Below are 7,038 nucleotides of genomic sequence, written 5' to 3'. Positions count from 1 at the left end.
TCCATCATGAGTCAGATGTGCGGCAATCTGACACCCTATACGTTATATGGACCATATGTTGAGCTTTATAACCAGAAAGAGAGCATTCACGTACATTCCAACCTGTATAATATAGCTACACAATCTATTTTAGTTAATACTCATAGTTATGAAGAAGATATATTTTTAAATTCTTAATTACTGACTTCTACAGAAAGGTAATAGCCGACAATGTATGACAGTTTAAACGGGATTTAAGTTGATAAAATTTGATTAATATCATTGCAAGCAGTTTTTGATGCTATCTAACTAATGCACTTAACTGTTCATGTCCCCGTCCTCCGATGTCAGAGGCATGTGTTACATGTTATCTAGGAATGCTCTCTTTAATCGATTGGTATCTAATCCATGAGTTGTTACTCCGTAGTCGGCTCTCATTAATCGTTCAGAGATGTAACCAATGGGCGGATTCCAATATTCCCAAGATATAATCTCTGGGTGAACCGCACTAATATCTAGAAATTTAATGTTGCATTATTCACACCTGTCTCAAAATATATAACCAATCGATTGCTCACACTAAACCCTAGAAATGTAATGACTGAGTTACACTAACATCTACATATTTAATCCTAAATGATTCACAATAGATCTAGATTTTAAACCCGGAGTGATTCGTACTAAACTGTAGAGAATTATAATCCCAGGCTCATCACACTCATAACCTCTAGAGACATGAACCCAGGATGACTCACTCCAATTCTTCTAACTTTATTCCCACTCATTAACTTTCTCTTGTGATATAGTATACAGTGAAAAGGGCATACGTGTTTCAACATAACTCAGTACCTTCACTCGAAGCCCATATAAACCAAGAATGGATGTGAGGCAATTTCTAGGATATCTAACACCGAACTTGTGAACTCCAAAGTCACCAGATTTAATTTCTATAAGCTGCTGTTTTCAGTTTTGTTGACAAGGAGTATAATCGACTTCCTTAAAAAGCCAAAGCTTCACTGGAGGCCATAATTGCCCGGATGGTGTGCGAAATGAGTGTAGACCGTTTTAGCGAAGGGATATCAGGATTTCGGTCCCCCATAGAAGTAGTCATCGGAACTAAATGCAGGTTTATAGAATAATCTTCTAAGAAAGCTTATCGAGAACATGTATACAATATGTTTTATTAAAATACTTTTGGATTTTGCAGAGTTAGAGTAAAATATAATAGAGTGAATTACACGAGGAAGGTAAATAGAAAAATAAAACCTCAATTCTAAAGGGGAAAGGACAATAACTACAAAATATAAGATCATGAAAAACTGAGGATAAAACTGCATTAAATAATATTTTTTTGCCATTGTGTGTGTATGTGTGTGATTGAGTGATTCTGTATGTGCGTGTATGTCTGTGTGTATGTGTATGTCATAGGAAAGTAAAATTAAAAATATGAAAAATTTACAGATATATATATATAAATCGTAAAAGGTTACTCCTGAGCCTAAATAGCTTGAATTTGATGCATAATATGTTTCAGTTTAATTGACTACACTCCTTGCTTAAATTACGTGGCCATGCGCCAGAATTTAGAAATAAACACAGCAGTACAAGACAGGACAGAAATGAATCACAATGCGTTGTTTAGGTGGCTCACAGAGTAAGAGTATTCATATCATAGAAACATAGGATAAACAATTTAATTACAGCAGCGACCGTTTTAAGAATACAATAATATAAATAGACATTTAAAATGACCGGGTGAGGCTATGTAGTTGCTTCCCAACCACATGGTTCCTTCTTCAGTCCTACTGCTTGACACTCCGGGTAAATGTCTTCTGCTGTAGTCCAGGGGCGACGAAAACCTTCTGAGTGTGTATGTGTGTGTGTGTCTATGTGTGTCTGTACGTGTTTGTGAATCTGTGCATGTATCTGTTCCCCACCTTCGCTTGACAACCGGTGTAGTGCTTGACAACCGGTGTTATGTTTGACAACCGGTGTAGTGCTTGACAACCAGTGTAGTGCTTGGTAACCGGTGTAGGTTCGCTTGCGTTCCCGTAAGCGAGCAATAGAATTAGTGCCAAATATTGGCATTAGTATAAGAGCGAAGGGTTTGATGCTTTGCAGTGTTCCAACTCTGTAAGCGCTGAGTTCAAATCCTGCATAAGTGCATAAGTATCCTTTCAAAGTCTTCAAAACTGTCAATTTAGGGTGTTGGGTTGGTAGAACTCCAAAGAGGTTTGCAGTATTTGTCCTAGCGTTTTGAATTTCTCCATTTCATGTCCCACCATGGACTACTAGGCGTTAGACATAATATGTCACGTAGTTTAATACCATTAACTGGCTCATTGTGTGTCTTTTTTCGTGTCAACACTACAACAAGCGTTCACGCCAAGTCTTGATACTTTCCTGCTTCCCTCCCTATAATCGTGTGTCATAAGTCCCATTTTCTCCTGATTAAAATAAATAAATAAATAAAACCTTTCGACAACAATTTGCTTATTTCTGCCGACAATTAATTCATATGCTTGATGTTGAGGTTGTTTCTTAACCATCAAGTTCTTACGAACACTCTTGCAATGACCATCTTGTCTTTCTTTAAGGAATAGTATGTCCAAGGTTCAATACCCAATATGGGCTATTTAAAAAGGGAAACTGCAGTTTGAAAAAGATTTGCCCACTATGACTAACAATATGAAGGTTCACAAAGAGACTGCCTCGTTATTTCATAGTCCCAGGTGGTTTGTATCAGTATGCATTTGCTTCTCACTTGAAACCTTTCACTCGCTAAAGTTATCTAAATTTATGTTTCACAATTAGAGGAATGTCTGAACGTTAATCTAAAGACAGTTTTAGATCAAACGGTTATGATGTTAAGCTTAGCTAATATTTCAAATACATTTTATTCAGTATTGTTGTCATCGTTGTTGAGGAGAGGCGACTGATACTTGTTAGACGTAATATGGTTTTCATCAATCAGAAACATTCCATATTTTACTGTTCATCACCACAGAAACTATAACTATATAACCACAGTTAAAAGAAAACTTGTAATGGAACTAACCAATATTATAAGCAAATTTAAATACACGTTTCTCGGTAAGGTGTTAATACATTTAATATTTTCTGATACAGTCAGAATGCTAGCGGCTTTCAGGAATTTTGGTAACACCAAAGGAATGAGGACCAAAGATGAATTCAGCGGGATTAGAAATCAAAATGTAAAAGAATGGGAAGAAATAACATAAGATATGATTTCCGATGTACCAACGATCCTATCAGTCCACCACACATAAAACAAAGCTATGGTGATGAGCATTGTATTATTACTGGGATTATTCAGTGCTCATATTTCTATAGCTATTGTATACAGAGTTTAAATATGAATGTTTCAAATTGTTTGAAGGTAAACAGTCATACATTCATCATTCAATCCTGAGTAAACTAACAATAAATTTAATTTATCTGTATTCATTATTACATTACACAGAAAGTGTGTCTATATTACATTATTGTATGTTGTTGTCAGCTTATTACTGCATAAAATATTGTATCGTACATCTATCATAAAATATATTCTTGTAGGCGCTTAAAGCACACTTACATATATATACGTAAATATTCCATATACACAAATATGTGAGTGTGGGTAGTTACATACATAAAATTTTATATATATATATATGTATACATATATGTAACTATATATATATATATATATATATATATATATATATATATATATATATATATACATATACATGTGTGTTGGTACATAAATGTGTCTAAGTATGAATAAATCAATTAATATTATTCCATTACATTTTTATGCTGTGTTTCGGCACCTTGGAACGCTATCTACATTCCCGAATAGTTGTGTATATTGACAATAAATTAAATTGACGTTATTTAATTGAAATAAAAGACATCATCTGACGTACCAAATATTACAATTATAATTAGAATTGGTTAGTCAATTAGATGAATTAGATAAACATTGAAGCTGCAGCTAGCTTGTATGGCATTACAACATATGATATTTCTAGTATTATGTATATATATGAATGTGTATATAATAAACACACATACACACATATATATATATAGTCACACACACACATATATATATATAAATATATAAATATATATATATATATATATATATATATATATATATATATATACACATATATATATATAATATATATATATATATATATATATATATATATATATATACACATATATAATATGTATAGATAAATGTAAGCATACAGGTCATGCGAACATAAGGAGATGGCTATAATACGATAGAATAGGATAGAATAAGAGAGGGTGCAATAGATAGATAGATAGATAGATAGATAGATAGATAGATAGATAGATAGATAGATAGATAGATAGATAGATAGATAGATAGATAGATAGATAGATAGATAGATAGATAGATAGATGGATAGGTGTGTTGATATCCAAGAAACGCGTCTTTCTTTCATTATGGACCCAAGAAGTTCCAAAATGTTAACCATTACGTACTTCTACTTTATTATTTAATTTGTTATAAATATTCTTGAATCCAAGCCACCTAAGAACATATTTAGTTTTATAAAGCAAAATCCATTTTCTATAATGATCCAAAGGAAAACCATCCATCATAGTTTTTGCTTTGTAGTAAATACTAGTTTCCTGCGGATTCAGCTGTTTTCATTATTTAAAAAATTAAATGAAACAAAAGGATTCTAGTTAAATGTAACTACCTGTGGTCTACAAGCGAGGTATAAAAATTTTGTCAAACCTGATAAATACGTGGTCTGATTAATACGTATCCGAAATGTTGCCATAGTTGCGAAGCTAAGGCAGGCAGAGTGAAATTGCTGGGCACAGATTGACCTTCAACAGTGCTGTGCATGCGCACCAAGTTTTAACGTTCTAACTCACTTTCCTTCTTTACAACAGTGCTTGAAAGGAACGTGTGTAGCCTATGATCGTCGCATTGAGCATGACAGAGTAAATTGAGCAGAGAATCTGCATCAAATTTTACCAAAAGCTCGGCAATACCTACTCCGTTGCCTATATCAAGTTTTCAAAAAGTTTTCATCGTTCTCGACACAATCAAGAAGATCATATGCGACTGAAATCCGAGAGTTTTGGTCAGCTGAAAGCAGTTTGGGCAGAAATTTGGCAGATACGCGTTTCGTATCCAAATCTTCAGTGATAATGGACTGAACAGAAACGTAACTAATCTGCACATCCTATGATAACTCGCGGATGGTGATTTGCCGATTTCCACTAACATCTGCAAGAAAATCTGCGATGTTTTACCTCCGTTTTGCTGGTTCCGTGTCTCTCAGGTCGTTCCTCACTGTCGACATTTTTTTCGGCCGTCTTGGAAACCTCAGAATTACTCTCACCCTTGTGTGCGGCTCATACACTCATCTCTATTCACTTTCTGCAACTTTGCGTGGGTCTCTTAGCAGGTATGGCTGTAACAACATTCTCTGTCATAGTCAATGCGACGATCACACGCTACGCATCTTTGTTCCAAGCACTGCTGTAAACAGCGGAAGTGAGCTAGAACGTTAAATCTTAGTGCGCGTACACAACAGGGTTCAACGGTTCATTTTTGCCAGGCAGCTTCACTTTGCGTGATTTAGCTTCGTTACAGTAGCAACATTCCGGATACTTATTGATGAGATCTCGTCTTTACTGACAGTCGTAACTGATGCATTGTTTAATCCTAGTATATATGACAAGCGCTAAGACACATAACTACAGGCGTTCGGGATTTCATCACCACGTCTTTCTTGTGCATTTATAATGTATCCAATACAAGGATGTGATTTAAGAGCAACCTTGTTGGTATGTCTAAGTAGCCATGTTTCTCTTCGTGTTTCTTGCTGGTCTTCTTACGAAATAAAGACCTGTGCATTCATAGAAAAGTAGGTTCGAAGAGGAATGAAAAGTTGTAAAATAATTTCTAGGATTACGTCGACGATGGCGGTAATGAGGAAGATGATAACGAATGGTGATGATAATGGTGATTGTGATGACGACACGATGATGATAATGATGATACTATGGCAACAATAGCGATATTTTTAAGGTAGAGTAACGTACCGAATGGTTTATTTCTTCTTACAGAAGGGAAGGGAGTGCACGCACTTTAGAAATATGTGCTAAACGGTTGAATCCTACTGCACTACATTTTCGTCTCCTTTTATAATAAGAAAATTAGAATTATCCTAACAGCAATATAGATAGTTAGATATGTATGTATATATGTATGTGCATGTAATTATGCATACATACATACATACATACACATACATACATACATACATACATACATACATACATACATACACATACATACATACATACATACATACATACATACGTATGTACATTATATATATATATATGTTTGCATGCACGTTCACATATATAAATATAAATGTATTATATATGTTTATGTGTATGTGTGTGTGTGTGTTTGTAGAAATATTTACCTATGTATGTAGATGTAACCTCACATACATATGCGCAAACATATGTATGCTTGTTAGAATGTATGTTTGCATATATATATATATATATATATATATATATATATATATATATAACACCAGTCGTAGATATCATCTACAACAATCCAGCCTCCACTGAATAAAGAAGTTTGAAACATTGCAACAAGCCTTTTATTCATATATTCCATAAAATAGATTGCTCCCTGTGAGCCTTGAATCCTTATGTGTCTATGTCATTGAGAGAAAAGAAAAAGAAAAAAATGGTCATCTTTAAGTTTGCTTTCAACAGCTCAACAATATTGATCTCCATCTTCCGTACGTGATAATTTTCTTTCTGTTTTTTATTTGATATATTGCCCGCAGAGAGCTGTTCATCTTACATTTTTTCGCCCTTTTCTTTGTTTTATTTTTTCTTTGTTTTAGACAAGGTTTCCATCAAATTCTTTACTCATGAGGAATATTAAGAGTTTTTCATCTATTCCATTTCTTCTTTACTGTTAATAGATGTAACAATATTTCTTTCTTTTCTCCTTATATC

The sequence above is a fragment of the Octopus sinensis genome, linkage group LG12 (genome assembly GCF_006345805.1).
Source record: "Octopus sinensis linkage group LG12, ASM634580v1, whole genome shotgun sequence".
NCBI lineage: Eukaryota > Metazoa > Mollusca > Cephalopoda > Octopoda > Octopodidae > Octopus > Octopus sinensis.
Note: the sequence above shows the minus strand (reverse complement) of the source record.